Source organism: Pteropus vampyrus, unplaced genomic scaffold, assembly GCF_000151845.1.
Source record: "Pteropus vampyrus isolate Shadow unplaced genomic scaffold, Pvam_2.0 Scaffold18, whole genome shotgun sequence".
NCBI lineage: Eukaryota > Metazoa > Chordata > Mammalia > Chiroptera > Pteropodidae > Pteropus > Pteropus vampyrus.
In genome coordinates, this window is record NW_011888799.1 from 1,637,251 (window position 1) to 1,655,964 (window position 18,714).

At 34.6% G+C, this 18,714-nt stretch overlaps 1 protein-coding gene and 1 pseudogene across 2 annotated transcripts in view; both read left to right on the plus strand.

Annotated features, from left to right (window-relative positions):
* The window catches only part of ZFAND3 (zinc finger AN1-type containing 3), a 332,486-nt gene that overhangs the window by 201,342 nt on the left and 112,430 nt on the right, over positions 1-18,714 (plus strand). The window lies entirely within an intron of this gene.
* On the plus strand, positions 18,430-18,548 carry LOC111736230 (annotated as a pseudogene).

The window sequence follows — 18,714 nt, forward strand, 5'->3', positions numbered from 1 at the left end:
CATGCACTTTACTAAGTTTTATAAAGTTCTCTCGTTTAATTACAACCCCCTCACCGCCCGCCCCCCTGTGCTTTTCCCTCAAATGAAGACATAGGCTCAGAGAATTCTAATGTGACTTGGTCAGGTCACATATCTCCTAAGTATTAAGGATGAGCTTCAGACCTCAGTTTGTCTGAGCCTTACTTTCATTGGACTTGTTTATTCTCTTGTAAACTCAGGAAGCAGGTATATGAGGGGCCTGCAGTTAGCTTTAAAGACAATTTTGCATATCCTTTGCAAAAAGTAAAATCAACTTTACTACTAGAATGTACTATCTTTTTTAATTTCTCAATGTGCAGTTTACTAAGGGAAAAGGTGTTTGGTAATACTTTTCAAGAAATCTTTAATGGTAGAAGGGGCTTTCAGAGGTGAGCTAGCCAAACACTCTAAATTGAGGAAGATGTAATCTTTCAGGTAGTTTTTATTTAGGAAATCTACCTGAAGAAGGAGCTATGCATATATGTGTGAAATGTATTTTAAGGTAGACGTTCGCCTTTTCATTGAACATTAGTTGGTCTGATTGAGGTATTGCTAACAGTTTTAAGACATTTTTAATAACAGTGTGGAAGTTTTTGTAGTTTAAAAAAAGAATTGAACACTAATTTTTCTAAAGACGAATCCAGAATATGCTTCCTGTAAGGTGCTCATAATCCGATTTTTTTGGCATTGGCAAGGAGAAAACATTTCATTTTGACAAGAGGGAAATATCCAAGTGTAAGAGCAGTTTCTTACACAAGAAATCTCTTATGTCATTACTTGTCTGGAAAAATCAGAAATGATTCCAAAAAGGTAGCTTTTAAAAAGATTTCAAGTAATTTAAGTGGTATTTATACTTGCTTATTCAGTTTGGTCTCTAACACTTTCAGTACTTAAACTACTCCATTATTAAGAAGTCAGATTAATGACATTGGCCAATTATAGAAATCACTATAGTTAGTATTTCTTCAGGGATTTATTATTCAACCCAGCAATTCTACTTTGAAATGTATACACCCCAAAGAATTGAAAACAGGTACTCAAACTCAGTACATGTCCATTCATGTTCATAGCAGCAGCATTCACAGTAGCCCAAAGGTGGAAACTGTCCACATGTCTGCTATTGGATAAATTGTGGTGTATCTATACTGTAGAATATTTTTCAGCCATAAAAAGGAATAAAGTATGGATTCATGCTACAATATGGATGAACCTCAAAAACATTTATGCTAAGTGAAAGAAACTTGGAGACATGAGAGGTCACATAGTATCTGATTCTATGAATGTACAGAATAGGTAAATTCATAAAGATAGGACTCACGTTGGTGGTTAGCAAGGGCAGCAGAGAGTAGGAATGGGGAGCAACCAACTCGCTTAACAGGACAGTTTCCTTTTGGGGTAATAAAAATGGTTTGGAACTGGATAGAGGTTTTGTTGCACAACATTGTAAATGTACTAAATGCCACTAAATTGTTCACTTTAAAATGCTTGCTTTTATGTGAATTTCACCTCAATAGAAACTACAGACATATTATTCATTATCTCTCCTTTAGTTGAATCTTTTAGTATATCTGGAATGTGGTCACATGTCACATCATCATCTGAAAGATGCTCTTCTCAGATTTCAGTGTTGAATTTAATACATTTTAATTTTGAACCCACTTATTACATTCCTTTGCTTTAGAATTGTTTCATTTCTCTGACTCGGGGATGTTAATTAAGATGCTATCAACATAACAAGCATTAAAAAAGAAGTTCTTCCCTCCAAGAATTCACAAGTCACATACTTTTAGGAGTGGACATCTCTAGGAAGAGACAAAGGTCTTTCTTTGGTCACATCAATACATTTTTCATAATTACTTATGCTGCTTTTACTTCTTAATTAGAAGCAGTGCTTTTTTTTTTAATCCCCTTTTAAATATCCAAGTGAGGGAAGAAAAATGGCATGTCGTACATATCAAATGAGGAAGAGAATTTCTCTGAATGCTTTTCTTTTTGGAAACTTGAATTAATATTGCAGTTATGCTGAATTAGTGGAATTTATGACTATAAAACATTAGCCTTTAAAGAGAAGATGAGTCTGACAAATAACTTGTTTACTCGTCTTTTAGCCATTCTCACCCACATAGGGAATATTATCCAGCCATAAAAAAGAGTAAAGTACTGATTCATGCTACAACATGGATGAACTATAAAAACTTAATGTTACTTGAAAGAAGTCAGTCTCAATAGACCATACATTGCATGATTCTATTTATATGAAATGTCTAGAATAGGCAGATCTATGGCAACAAAGTGGATTGATGGTTTCCTAGGGCTGGGAGTCAGTGAGAGAGAGGAGGTTATACTTTAAATGAACTGTATAGTATGTGAATTATGTATATCTCAAAGCTTATAAGACAGGACATTTTTTTAAGATGCAACATATTTAAATTACAAATTACTAACAAATCATTTTCCAGATCCACTCCAAAATCTAGTTCATCATGGAAGATTCTTAATTTCTCTGTCCCCTAAACACTCATATATCCAATTTATACCGGATCATTTTATACTTAATACATTATTTTTATAATTTTTTCTTATGAATTCTACTTCTCCAGACCCAAATCCTAAAACAACTTCTTTTGCGCCCTGTTTTAGCACTGTAATTGGGGGCTTTGTTTACCTACAGAAGACATTAGGAGATCCTCGGTAACAATGTAAGGACTCAGAGTGTGCTTACTCAGCTTCACATCATAGATTATATAAGCATTTATTATTTGTATTGTTTTAAGATCTCTCTTTGGATGAGCTTAAAATGCTTTTAAAATCTGAGAGTGGACCTCTCCCATTTACCATATGAAGGCATAATGGCTCTTTATATTATAATAAAATATTCCAATTTTGTGAGCGTTTGTGTATGTGTGGTATAAATCTAGACATCTCAAATATAGGTGCTCTGTTTGGGAAGGAAATTTCAGTTTCTGTATGCACATTAGCTTGTTTTTTCTCTTACAGATGAAATGCTGGGTCTAAGTTTTTAAATTGATTGCTGTTTATTAAATAAGTACTGGATATATTGACCCATTTTCTTTTGGAACTAAGTAAATTTCTATCCCATTTCATAAATATTTTCCCCAGTCCCAAAAGAGAACCCTTCAAAAGCCTACAGGGCTGTAAGGACATGGGCTCTAGTGATAGCTAATGAACAGTGAGCATAAGAAAATGGTATTGTTATGTGGACACGAACATTAAGAGAGTAGATTATAGTGTTTTTCTTCCATATCTTACTTTTTAATTATTTCTTATATAAATAAATTCGGCAAGCCTTTTAAATGCTTCATGGTTTATAAGTGGTTGGTTCGCATTCAGCCCTTATTCAGAAACCCCATGCTGAATTTTCATGGATTCTTTAAGGTCCTTCTCAAAAAAACCGAGGAGCTTTGAATAGCATATGGAGATACCTTTTTTCCCTCAAGGTTAACTTTTCCTTTCGTAAGTATATTTTAGGCAGCAACTTGCCCTTCTAAGTGTACCTCTTTTTAATAGAGCATTTTAAATAGAACATATTGTTTAGCTGTCTTGGAATTAAGTCTATAAAATATTAATGAATGTACTAAGGCTTGAAAAACCCAGCAGTGTGTGTGTAACATATCTAGCTTTCAGTAGCTCACATAGAGTAGCAAGGAATCAAAGCAAAATTTTGAAGAAAAACTGTTTTTCACGGCTGGCTGCCTTGGTAGGTATAAAATATTAATATTTGCACAAAAGGCTGATGCTCTCAGCGGAGGCTTTGAAACCAATCTGGGTATCCTAGGAGGATGGGGGAGCCATGGGAGGGCGAGTGGAAAACTCTGACTCAGCACATCTCAGAGATCTCTCGGCCACAGGTAGGAACAAAGCTGATCTCATTTGAGCTGCCCTTGCTGTGGAGCCTTGCTTTTGTTTCTCTGTAATTCATGCAGGCTCTTTGTTGGAAGACGGGGAAGATATTGCTTTTCAAGCTTTAAGGTGGTTACCCAACATTCCCTAGGGCATTGTTTGCCCTCCCCAAGTTGTTACTCCATTTAGAAGAACACATTTACTACCAGAATGGAAACTGTCTTCAGGTTGTTATTTCATAGAGTTGTGTAAGCCTTCCTTTATCCAGTATCCCAGAAATAACATCAAATCTAGGAATAAGGCTGTCTGTTCCCTTTCTCTGTTTTGTAGTTTGGGCCTCCTACTGAAATTTAGACTTAAGAGCACACAGTCGTATGGCATACTCTTGTAAGATAACAGTGTATGTGAATTAGAAAACCTAGATCTTTAGCCTCAGTTATAAATTTTGGGTAGAGTTTGTAGGACCTAGATGTCTGTGTGATATATTAAGAAAGTTTTAGGTAAACATTACACCAAATTTTCTGTATTGTATTACAATTTTTAAAAATATTTATTGTTTTTTTAAATTCATCTCTGGATAGCTTAGTGAACTACAATTTGAATGTGCAGTGGTCTATATTCCAAGCTTGTATTTATTGCCTTTTTTCCCAAGTGAATTTCCTCAGATAACTGCACATCTGCTTGATAGGTTCAGAAGGTGATGTCCTATTGCAACTAAAGCTTGTCTGACCTAAGGTATTTTGGAAGTAAAGAATTAATTTACCGACCTCAACAGTATGAAAACAGAAGAAGGTCGAAGTTAACGTACCAACAAATAAATTCCAATTTGCGACTTTCTTTTTACCCTACTGTGGGATCTTGGCCTGGCTTCCATTTATTGTGGATAGATTTCATATATTCCATGTAGAATTCCATTATGAAGTGTACCTAGGTGACTTGGCTTTTTCCTTTCTTTATGAAGAAAGCATGGAACACTCTAAATCCAAGGTATTTTCTGCTCGTAGGGAATTGTTTTAATGCCTTCTGGTTAGATGTATTTTCAGTGAGATTGACCTTGACTCTCACCACAGACTCATTCGTTTTCCTTGTCCACCTTGATTGAGATTGACTTGATAGCCTGTGGAGGAACTGGGAAGTCAGTAGGACCCAAATCTTTAGTCTTGGGCCTGGCTAGCTATTTCAATTCTATCTGAACTCTCACCTTCAGAAAATTAGGGTTCTATCAGGCTTCTTTACTCATCCTCTTTAAAACTACAGGTTTTAAAACTTTTTCTGAAATGTTTCCATCAGGATATGTCTAAAAACTATTGCAGGTGGGTGGCCCTCTTTCTGACTCCTGATCTGATGTTGCCCAAGCTAACAGTCATCCTGTAAACTGATGGTACACATTTTCGACCTCTGGATCCTGGGAAGGGTAGGGTAGCAGTTCTGATTTTACCGTTTGCCTTTACTTCTACATTATCTGTTTCTTTGTTACTAAATATCAACAAACACTTTAAATTTGACTGTAATAATATGTCTTCCTTGTTGTTTCTTACCCTACTCTTAAAGTATTCATTTGAATCTAATATCACTGAAACCACACAGCACTTAGGTTGTAATTGATTGTAGTCTCTCACACAGTTACTAAAGTAAGAATCGTATCTAAAATTTATAAAGAATATCTACATATTAATTTTTTTTTAAAGAAAAAATACTTGTAACTTTTAATCATTAAGTACAAAGAAAGCATGATGCGTTAGTATGTGTTGGTAAGGATATAGAGCAACAATCAGACCAACTAATTAATGTTAAATGAAAAGGGGAACATCTACCTTAAAATAGATTTCACACATACACTCACAGCTCCTTCTTCAGGTAGGTTTTCTAAATTAAAACTACCCAAAAGATTACATCTTCCTCAATTTAGAGTGTTTGGCTAGCTCACCTCTGAAAGCCCCTTCTACCATTAAAGATTTCTTGAAAAGTATTACCAAACACCTTTTCCCTTAGTAAACTGCACATTGAGAAATTAAAAAAGATAGTACATTCTAGTAGCAAAGTTGATTTTACTTTTTGCAAAGGATACGCAAAATTGTCTTTAAAGCTAACTGCAGGCCCCTCATATACCTGCTTCCTGAGTTTACAAGAGAATAAACAAGTCCAATGAAAGTAAGGCTCAGACAAACTGAGGTCTGAAGCTCATCCTTAATACTTAGGAGATATGTGACCTGACCAAGTTACATTAGAATTTTCTGAGCAACCTTACACATTTCCAGTAGGAGCATGAGTTTTTGTCATCTCTTTTACTTTTGCATGTGCTGTAAACATAATACATTGCTCTTATTTTTGCTTTAAGAAGTAACCCACTAGAAAAAATACAAATAAGGAAAATGTTAAGTTTATATTTACCTTAAAGTATTCTGTATTTAGTGTTCTTCTATGTTAGATCCAAGTTTCTATGTGCTATCAGATTTCTTCTGCTTGAAGAACTTGCTTTAACATTTTTGTTATATAGATCTACTGACAAATTTTTTCACCATTTTTTTTTTTGTTTGCGGGTGTATATGAGAAAGCTTTTATTCATTCTTCATTCTTAAAATATATTTTAAATAATACATTTTACATATTTTACATGATAAGATATGTGAACCCCCATGTTCATTGTGGCATTATTTACAGTAGCCAAGATACAAGAACAGCATAAGTGTCCATCAGTGGATGCATGGATTAAAAAAATGTGATATATGTCCATGAAACTCATGTCATATGTCAGTTATACCTCAATTAAAAAAAGAAGCCCAGGCAAGTGGAATATAAAATTAATTATCACACCAGTGAAGCCACAAGAGCCTTGAATTTTATTCAAGGAATAATCTTTCGTTTTGTTGTTTCGTTTTGTTTTATTTCTATGTTGTTTTTAGTGAACCCAACTCCTGTATAAGCTGTAAGGCCATTCATGTCATACGTTTCTCCTTGAGTGAACTTCCCTAGCCAGTGTCACTCAAGAAATTTTCCCATTTCATCTAAAAAATAAATTTGGGGGCTAATATTTAAAAAAAATAAAGTTAAAAAAATTTAAAAAGTAAAGGAAAATATAAGGGGCTATTTAACCTTAGGGTGGAAAAACACCATTCTAAATTTAATACCAAAGAAAAAACCAATAAGAAAAAGACTAAAGAACTTGACAGCATAAACATTTTTGAATGCTTGGGGGAGAAACTTCTACCATAAACATTTGAAGAATAAATAACAAATTAGAAATATTAGTAACCATATATGGCAAAAGCTTACTCTTACTCTTGCTAATATATAATGAGCTCTCTCTTATTAAATAAAAGACAAATGTCCAACAGAAAACCTGGTTAGGAATATGGACATGAAACTTTTTAAAAAAAAAACATGCAATAAATACAAGAAAAAAAAGCATTCAATATCACTAATAATAATAGAAATTAGTTAACAGTAATCACTGTTCTATTGGTAGGTTTGATTTTGTAATGGCGTAACCTAGTATTTACCAGAATTTGCACTTATATAGCACCCTCGAAAAAGTATATTATAACATTCTTTCTAGGAAGCAATAGATATCAAAATAATTTCTAAAATGTATTCTAGCTGTTTGCCTAGTAATTACTTCTAAGTAATATTTTTTGAAGACATAATCAGATGCTTATTAAAATTATAGCTCGACTGTTTTTTCTTTTCAGCACTTTTTAAAAGTATTGTTCCATTTGCTTCTGGCTTTCATAGTTTCCAATGTGAAGGTTTGCTGTATTTCTTATTTTGCTTTTTGGCAAGATTTTTTCCCTTTAGCCGTCTTCAAGATTTTATCTTTTTTGTTTGATATTCCATATATGAGTGAAATCATAAAGATGTTGGCCTTTTCCATCTGACTTATTTACCTTAGCATAATACTCTCAAAATCCAAATATTACAAATGGCAATGTTTCATCTTTTTTATGGCTGAGTAATATTCCATTGTATATATACACCATATCTTCTTTATTCATTCATCTGTCATTGGATACTTAGGTTGTTTCCATGTCTTGGCTATTGTAAGTAATGCTGTAATGAACACAGAGGTACATATATCTTTATGAATTAACAAATGAACTAACAAAACAAACAAAAACTGTGGATACAACAGAATAAATGATGATTACTGGTGTGGGAGGGCTGTTGGGGGAAAGGTGAATATTAAATACTGAGAAATCCACACCAGTGCTTATCATAGTGAAATGGATTCTGTGGCAACATAGAGAACTGGTTAACAACCATAGTAAAGCTGCTGAAAACTAAAGTATTTAGAGAAGTACATTTCATTGAAAGAAGCAATACTAAGACTAAACAGCTGATTGTTCAACAGAAACAATAAAATCCAGAAGGCAGGAGCATGGCATCTTTAACGAGGAAGTAAGTAATTGTCAGGTTAATTCAAACACAGGGAAAATATCTTTCAAAAATAAAGTTGAGAAGGGATTTTCATGAAAACAAAAAAACAAGGGAGTCTGTCACCAGCAAGTCTGCATTAAAGAGCTTGCTCGCTCGCTCTCTCTCTCCCTCCATCCCTCCCTCCCTCCCTCCCTGTCTCTCTCTCTCTATCTCTCTCTGTCTCTGTCTTTGTTTCTCCAGATAGAAGGGGAAAAATGCCGGTTAAAAATGCTGGTATAGGAAATGAACAATGAAATGAAATAAAATTGCGACCTAATTTAAGTAAACATTGACTGCGAAACCTAACAATTCCACTGTCTTCTGGAATTTGAAATAGACATTGTGCCAAAATGGATGGCAACAATAACATAAGGACGAAGGGCAATAAATGGAATAAAAAATTGCTAAGGTTCTAGCAGTATCTGAAATAAGATAAAAATAATAATTTGAATAAGAATATGATAACTTAAGGATATAACCAAATGAGAAAGCTATCTTTCTCAAGGTTATATAGCCAGGATAGAATTCAAATCTTTTTATAACCAAGTTGCTGCTTTTTTTCACTGTTTTTTGTTTCTTTTCCATTCTTGGTGCTACCACCTGTTTGCTTATTTCTTACTTGAAAACAACACATAGTTTACTCTGTAATCGTATACTTGCATCTGTCTACAACTTTCATTTGCCTCATAACTAGCTGCCTCAATACTTAATACAGTTTCAGGTTCATCTTCCATAACTACTACTATTCCGCTCCTCAGTGGATCTGTGTTAATCTGCCTCAAACCTAAACTTCTATATAGTGACCCCAGTATGCTCAACCCTGTATTTTCTTATGTTGCTCTTCTGGAAACAACAAAATCCCCTTAGCATGTCCTCACTTTCAGGTCTAGTTGCAAACCTATCTCAATTCTAGAATTTTCCCATGTGCAGAGAGGAAAGTGTTCTTTGCAGTCTAAATAGACTCATAAGTGACTCTGCCACTTTTTAGCTTTGGGACTCTGAGCAAATTTCCTAACTTCCATGAGCCTTAGTTTCTCCAACCGTAAATGAAGATAATAACTACCTCAAAAGTTTGTTGGTTAATTGAGATAATGCATCTCATTTGTTATACATATATATTTTACATGATTGGAATTCTAGTTTTGTATCCTGCATTATTTTATGTAACATATCATGAGCATTTATCCATTTTAATATGACCATGCTAATAATTTCTCTTAAAGATCACATTGCAATATAATCAATATAATTATAATAATTCCATTTTATAGCAAAAATAAGTCTTTGAAAATATTCCTAATGATGGTATAATAAGCCAGGCTGTATGGTTGTGCGATACTTTAATCATTTTTTTCATTGAACATGTCAACTGTTTGGACATTTCACCAGTAGTAATAACCCTGTGGAGAACATCGTTGTTGTGTCTTTGAGATAGTTAAGTTGTATCAGAAATATTTATGCTCTGCTCAGTGATCATCGAGGTATGGTAGGAAGGGCCATAAGTGGCAGAGCAAGTTAAAGGGATACACGGACCTCACTGTCCAAAAGAGAACAAAACTTAGCACCTTCTTCTTTTCAGTTGTACTGAGGAGCTCCTGGTTAAGAAGTCTGGATGGTTTTCAAAAGGTGTTTGATAAATATCTGCATCTCTTTTAAAAGCTAGAATTAAAAGCAACTGAGAAAAGTTCCTTACTAATAACTGGAGGAGAATGGTGACCAAGCAAAGCCCAAAGGAGGCCCTGGCCTTAGTTCAGCTCAAGTGTACCTGCAAAGTAAGAGCCATGTCTTACCTATAACCTAGCAAACTTCTTTGTGTACAGTCAGCATTTGATTGATTCGAAAAGGTGTGTTCTGAAAGTAAAGAATCAGATCTGGTTTTATTTATGTGAATTCATTGTGCAGAACTCATGTTGCTATTCTTTGTAAGACCTAAGCCTTTGTTGTCTGCCCAAAACAAAGTATGTTATAATACTTTGTTGGCGAAACAAAAAAGTATCCTTTTGCTAATGAGAAGCTTATTGAATGAAAAGATATGGAAGCTTGGTAGATGAGAAATTTAAACGCTTTAGCCAAAATGGCTGCAAGTAAACCTTTATCTTCAAGTGTAGATTCCTGAGATCTAAGTTTGAAATAATTTATTTTGATTTAATATGAGAATATAGGAAAAGACTTAGCGTGGCTTTAGTTTCTTTTTATAGAACATAAACTTCATATAATTAGACTATAATGAGAAAAAGAACATAGAATTCAGGGATAGAAATTATCAGTGTCTTTTTTTTAAGGTAGAAATTTTGCCTTTCTGTGTAAAAATCAGGTTGAAATGTTTTTTTCTAGCTGGAGTTGAAATCATTGCACCAGCCACTTTGTTTGATATAGTTAATGGAACTTGTATTTATTGCAGTGTGCCCCTCCTTTTCTCATTGTGAGGCCAAGTTTGTCATTTGTAGGAGGCTCACAGGAATGGTATGCAGGCTGCTTTGACCAGGCAATTAGAACAGCATGTGTGTGACAGCCAGTAGTTTAATGCAGTAATTCAGCTCTGTTTAGAAAGATTATTTACCCTTCCATTTATTCACTTTTCTCTATTTGTACTGAAATTAACATGCCAGTCCACAGTTAGTCTTCTGTGGTAATCTACTGTACTCATTATACAATTAGCAACTGTGCCTTGAGTTGAAAGTCCTTTCATCTTGTATTTTACTGATAGTCAAGAAGATAGATTGTCATGTTCTCCCTAGAAGCCTTTCAGGGATGTCTCAATCAGTCAATCATAGGACATCTTCATAACAACTCTCATGACGTTCATCTAATGGCACTTGGCAAAATAATTAAAATTAATAGCTTTAGATATTTAAGCAGGCAGAGTTAAAGCTTTTATTTAAATAACCTACTCTAGATACTGTTTCAAAATATATTTTATTTTGCAAATGACTTAAAATTCTAGGATTAAAAAGTATAATTTCTAATGAAAGAATATTGTATGATTTTCTAACCTTCCATTCCCTTTGGGACCTGAAAAAGCATTAATACACAGTTGGCCTCTTTACTGAAACAGTGGTTTCCTCAACTAGATAAAAAAGATTTGAATTTACCAGTTATGTTTTACATTCAGTTTCAGCTTTTTTGGTGAACTCAGATGTGCTAAACTGCATGCTTCAGTGTTTTTATTTAGTGAAATAAACTAGTCCCTCCTCCTTCTCTTTGTATGAAGCTTTTACCTTTCCCACCGCCACCCCATGTGAGAAAGGGAGTTGTTAAAATACAAGAAAATAATTCAGAACAAGAAAAGAGAAAGTCTACTGATATTGGTCTAATAGACTCTTGCTAAATCTGCTTTGATGAAAGGCCACCCAGTACATTATGATGGGATGTGCCACCCTTCTCTAGTTATTTTATTGGAAAAAAAGTATTTTGTATATCCACTTCAAGGTGTAAGAAACATCTAAAAAGGACTACTGCAAAGCCAGCAGAGGGAGCACATCCTGTGTCTGCTGAGTTGTCTCGAAAATATGCAGTGACTTCTTAAATATCCTTAACTAAATTAACTAAAAATAAACAAGATCATTTTCTATTGTAGTTTCAAATTGATATTAATAAAACCAGAAAAAAATTCTGTGTCAAAAGCTGATAATGGATCTTTTTCTCCAAATAAAGATTTCAGGTATATAGAAAACTATCAGTTCTAAAAGAATGTTTCTTAAAAATAGAATGACTTTTAAAAAATTGACCTAGACAAAAAAAAAAAAGGATTAAATCAAACAACTAACAAGAATTGTCATGTATTTACTGAATGATATTTATTTTAGTTAAAACATTTAATTTGATAAATAAAGTTATTTTAATATTACTCCCTAAAAATAATTTTTAAAAAGTATTATGTAATAATGAATTGTGTTGAATGTGTGGGTGTAATCTTCAAAGTGTATCATAGTGTAAAAACTAAATTAACAAGACAAGTTACAATTTAGAATTTTGGATTCCCCAAGGAAAATAACTGCAGTAGTCGAAGAACTGTATATTTATTGTTTGACTGACTTAAAATCAAATCTTCTAAGTTAAGCATGGCACTGACTGATATAGGTCTACCTATCTTCACCAGTGTTACCAAACCAGTATTTCTTACACTGAGGAATTTCACATCTCTGGGGACCATATGAATACTTTAAGGAAATTACTTCTCAGTATTATTATTTCTTTAAGTCCATATTTGCTTTCTAGGAGTGTGTTCTGTTTCTACTCTTTATTAGCTGTATGTCTTAAGACAAATTACTTAATCTCCATGAGCCCCAGTTTCCTTATCTCTGTGAGCCCCTACTTCCTCAAAACAGGGTAGAGCAACTATCCACAGTATCTGACCCTCATTAATCAATTGTTCAGTGAACAGGTGGTGGTAATGGTTTGAGCTGTTAATCCTCATATAGGCATTACTTCTGATGTTAATACTATGTGCACCTCTTCTTAAGCTAAATCAAACAAGGATGTATATCTTGAGTCTCTTTCTTTTTAATAGACTATTTTTAGAGCAGTTTTAGGTCCATAGCAAAATTGGAAGGTATAGGTTTCCCATGTACCCTCTACCCTCACACATGCATAACCTCTCCCATTATCAACATCCCCCACCAGAATGATATATGTGTTGTAATTAATAAGCCTACATATACATCATCATCACCTGAAGTCCATAGGTTTCACTTTGGGTATTGTATATTCTGTGGGTTTGGACAAATGTATGATGATACATACCCACTGTTACAGTATCATACAAAGTAGTTTCACTGCCCTAAACATCCTTTGTGTTCCACCTAGTCATCCCTCCCTTCCTTGGCAACCACTGATCTTCTTACTATCTCCATAGTTTTGCCTTTTCCATTATGTCACATAGTTGGAATCACACAGTACGTAGCCTTTTCAGATTGGCTTCTTTCACTTAGTAGTGTGCATTTAAGTTTTCGTCATGTCTTTTCATGGCTTGATAACTAATTTCTTTTTTAGCATTGAATAATATTTCATTGTTTGGATGTACCACAGTTTATTTTTCCATTTACTTACTGAAGGACATTTTCATTGCTTCCATGTTTTGGCAATTTTGAATAAAGATATTATAAAGTTTATACATCTGTGTGCAAGTTTTTGTGTGGACATGTTTTCAGTTCCTTCAGGTAAATACCCAAGGAGCATGATTGCTGGATCACCAAACTGTCTTCCAAAGTGACAGTACCATTTTGCATTCCTACCAGCAATGAATGAGAGTTCCTGTTGCTCTACATCCTTGGCAGCATTTGGTGTTTTTAGTGTTCTGGATTTAGACCGTTCTACTATGTGTGTAGTGATATCTTGTTTTAATTTGCATTTCTCTGATGATATATGATATGGAACAGCTTTTCATATGTTTATTTGCCATCTGTATATTTTCTTTAACAGAAATGTCTGTTAAAGTCTTGGCTCAGATTTTAATCGAATTATTTGTATTCTTACTGTTTTAAGAGTTATTTGTATATTTTGGATAACAGTCTTTATAAGATATGTCTTTTGGAAATATTTCTCCTAGTCTGTGACTTGTCTTCTCATTCTCTTGACAGTGTCTTTTGCAGAGCAGAGAGTTTTTAATTTTAATGATGTCCAGTTTATCGATCTTTTTTTCATAGATTGTGCTTTGGTGTTGCATCTAAAAAAAAAATCATTGTCAAACCTAAGGTCATCTATTTTCTATCTTAAGAATCTTGAAAGAGAAAGGAAATAGAATGATAGCTATGGGATCAAAAGAGAGTTTTCGTTTGTTTGATTTTTGCATGTTTAAATGCTGATGGTAAGGAATCAGCACATAGGGAGAGTTGAAGGGGTGCTAGTTGGCTTGAAGTGGGTCCTAGTGCACCCAGTTGTATAAATCTTTCTACCAGAATTCAATGGTCTAGATTAGGAGCAGATCGTGGGACTGATCCAGGGTTGGAGGTTGGTTTGTTTACAGGGGCTATGGAACAAAAGACAAGGTTGCAGAGAGTTAGAAATTGGTGACAGTAGTCTAAATAATGGACCATAGGAATTTGCTGGTTTGATAAAGGCGTATGAGTAGCAAGAAGCTGATCACTTAAAAGGAAATGGGAAAGAAAAGTAAGAATAATAGGAGTAAAAGAAAGTAGTACAGACTGTGGAGGGAAAGTAGACTGTGTTCACAGTATGTAGTGGTGAGTTTAAGATTTCTGAAATGGGTCGTTTGGGGTCCTGAAGGTCAGGTTACTGCCTTGGGAATGGCTAGCTGAAATAGAATGGTGCTAAATGTCATTAGAAATGAGGCAAAGGCCCTTAATGACTTCTGCGTGGGAGAAAATTGCAGAATAAGGATGAGGATAGCAGTTCCCATTTATTGGGTTTACTATATGCTATGAACTTCTTTGTGTGCCTTACACATATTAGCAAAATTAGATTGGATCCTAAATACAACTTCTCTAGCCCTAGATTAGGCTGAATATAGGAGAATAGGAAATAGTCCATTTTTCTCAGAAATTCCAGACTGTTTATCGTGTTTTAAGAAATTATCAAAGAATGTTAAGTGGAAATCAGGTTGTGCAGAGACAACACTATGATTAAATACAAAGAAGCACAGAGATTCCTCTGCTGACCTTTAAAATGTACAGGAGAGGCTACTATCCTTTTTTGGGTGGTGAGTCCTTTCCTTCATCTATTTGATCTCTGAACAGCCAGGAAAAAGAGCACCATTTGCAAATTGTGTAAGTCTCTCAAGATTTGTAGCTCACAAACAAATGAATCTTAAAAGCCTGTAAGACAGACTATGCTCAAGAATTTTTGGAATTTATATTTCTTACTGATTTCCAAAGTAATTTTCTAACTGTTACAGGAACTATAACTATTGACAACTTTAAAAATTATTTCACTCTTCTTAAAAAAGAAATAGAATATTCTTTTCTTGCTTAAGAAATTCTTTAGCCACCTCCTCTGGCAAGTTATTATTATTTTTTTATTTTGCTTTATTTAAAGGGAGTTGGGTACTTAAACTCAGACACACGTATATCTTCTGAGAGACTAATGAACCATTTAATTATTAATGATCACTCTTTGCTTAGATATAACCAAATATAAATTGTGATGGATATTTCATAGATAACATAAACTAGAATCATTCTCAGTTGAATGTTTTCTCTACGTGATTAGAGGCACTACATTCTTTGTAGATCTTTTGTCATTTTTAAATATAATCATCTGAAATTTCTTACTGAATGCATAGGGTTGTTGATCGGTTGCCTTATATCTGATTCATGCTATTGAATAGTCGGAATTGAAATTAAATTTTTATACCTCCTGAGACTAGTATAAAGTTGATTTTGCATTGACCTTTGGGGTTCATAAATATAGGTCAGCTTTTCTTTCTTGGTGGTTTTTTGACACTTTGATGCATGGGGTTATGGAAATTTTGTACATATATTAAAGTTGTCCTTTTTCTTTGGGTGAACTACAACTGAGTTGAAGTATGTAACTCAAGAGCAGTAATTATTAAAGTGCTTTTGCTTGAGAAGGCATCTTCACATGTGACATCTTAAACCTTCCATTATTTTTGTTTACTTTACAATCTCATTTTCAAAATATATAATTATAATGAAGGCATTTTTTCTTGGCACCTCTTTTTAACAAAGGGTTTCTTCCGTTTGCTGCCCTAATTTTGCTTATTCGGGCTATGCCTCATGGTTTCTAAGCAACCAAGGTGATACATGGCTGGGCATGTATGTCCAACATTTAAATGATGGTATATTTTATCTTTGAAACCCTTAAAAATAATCCTCGAAAAGTGAAGGGTGGTACATATTCTAATGTATTCACATTCTGAGTTTTCAGTAATATTTATATTTAGGCACAAACAAAACAGTAAATTTATGTTGCTTAATTAGTATATGAGAGTTCTTCATTAACATAATTCCTATTGTAAATATTTCCGCATTTTCTTTTTCTGTAATTCTGTTATATAAACAGTGTTGGGTCATTTCAGAAGAGAGCGAACATACCGCCAGCCTAGGAGAGGTACAGATTCTGTCATATGTCCATATTTTAATTTTCTAGAAATAGTTCAGAGTGAGAGTTTCTGGAATGGCTGTGTAAGGTTAGTGGATGCTTTCATCAATGAAACAACCATCTGCTAAAAATTACTTTAAATTTTAATCCTAAGAGCACACAGCAAATGGAGAAACACTTATTAAATAAAATACTAAATCATGGTAAGAAAAGGAGCCTGTGGCATTTCAGTCACAGCCTGTTCCTTTCCACTACCTCTTCCAGAACCATGTGATAGAAGGTCTACTCCAGGCAGGTGTAGCTAAGAATGCAGAACACTTTCTTCCCCGAACTCTGAGTCACTCTCGGAGGGAAAGGCAGCCAGCCATCAATCATCTATCTAACTCCAGCCCTGTATTGCAGAAGCACTTTTCTAGACAAGGGGGCTTAGAATCTTGGATTTCCTTCTGTGACCCAGCTACCACATAGGGCTGCAAGTACTTTGTTTCAGGCATAGCAGGCCAAAGATACTGGATCCCTGATTGCCCTTGCCCTATCTTGCTCAAAGGGCACAGGTTCTATACCTGGAGGAGCTAGGTGAACCAGGGTGTCACTCTGGGAAAAGTAAACTGCTGTCCTCGCCTTCAGCATCTGTGTAGTGGTAGAGGTTCTGCATTGGGATGAGGGTGGGATAAAGATACGACTTCATTTGGAACACAGCCTAAAGAAGTTTATGCCTAAGTGCATTGTTGAAAACAATGGCACAATCAAGAAGGGAAAGGCAGCTTTATGATACTAGTAGCAATATGTAAAAATGTAAACCAGCCGGAAATTTAATAGAACCAAGGAAAAAGACAGCCAAAAAGAGCCCTCCTGGGATCACAGCCATATCTTGGGATTTGGAAGGCCGTATGCATGCACACTAGGTAGTATCCACTTAGAAGCCGTTAGAGCAGTATGTGGAAGGGACTTGAAAGCATTCCCCTAGCCACACACAGTCTCATCCTCAAAATGACTCAAGAGACTTAAGCACAACCTATGAACAAATGATGACTAAACAATAACTTATTCTGCCCAGAGGGGATTCCTAGAAAGCCAGGCTTTTAAAAAAAAAAAAAAATCACATTCCACATTCATCTCTGGTAATGTGGAAGATTGTGTGCATGTCTAAGGCTGCTGCACCCTCTCAGGAATGACCAGTGAGAGCTTTTCTAAGCTACTCGTCCCTGGCTGAATGCAGACACATTCCATTTTCTCCTGTATGGCAAAAGCAGAGGTGATACATACAGTGCAATCTTGTTTATAATCAAAACAGGAGATTCTTCTTAGCGTTTTGGATCATTAGCTCTTTATGAAAGGGCTCATAACTTTTTTATTATACAGATATTTTTAAATGTGTGAACTTTAAACAAATTTTACCAAAACTCAAGCAAATGTGCCATGTTAATTGGATTTGGAAAGAATGTATAAGAGAAATTATAAAATGGGGTATTTTTAAATGGCAAGATTCATTCTAGGCCTCTAGGAAGTATTCTGATGCAGGGTCTCCAAATATGTTCATATAAGAAGTCAGCTGAAAGTCGTTTCTTCCTATCTAGTATTTCAATTTATTTAAGAGGAAAAAAATGTTACTGATATGACTTAGATTCAGAATTGTCACCTGTACTTTTTCAGTGTCAATAGACCTTCATAGTCATTTGTCTTTGCCAAATAAAATTAGTCTTGAATGTTTAGATGTCATTATAGATACAAAAGTTTCAAAAGGTTTGAAAACAAGATACACCAAAAAGGAGCCAAATCTCTTACTGTAATAATCTCTTCGGGCATCACTCTCTCTCGAAGCTGTTGGATCATACCCTGAAATCTACTTGGTTTGAAGCTCAAGCTAACTTGGATCTGGCTGTTTTTGCTTTTGACGCACAAGTAAAACAATGGATATTAAAGTGAACAGGTTAGGTATCTTGTTTTGTTTTTAATATAAGATTAGGAGATAAAACCTAGATCAGAATTTCTCAGTCTGGGATCAACAGCCCATATTATCCAAATTTTCACAAGTTTGGGAAACCCAGCCCTAAAGGACTTTGCAAGTTGTCTCTTTGCCAGTGTTTCCTTGTATTTTGTTAATTTAAAAAGTGTCAGGTCTACGGCCATGCCACCCTGAACACGCCCGATCTCTTCTGCCCTCGAAAGTTAAGCAGGGTCAGGCCTGCTTAGTACTTAGATGGGAGACTACTTAGGAAGACCAGGTGCCGTAGATGTTAAAAAATATAATAAAATAAAAAAGTGTGAGGTCTTGCTTTTACAAGTTAGGGTCTTATCCCTCTTAAAATTTGCTTCCTTACCAAAGATCAGTCTTACAAGACTAAAGATTATTTGGGAAGAATGAAAAGGTCTAAGGGTTTATAAAATCTCAGAGTTTTGCCT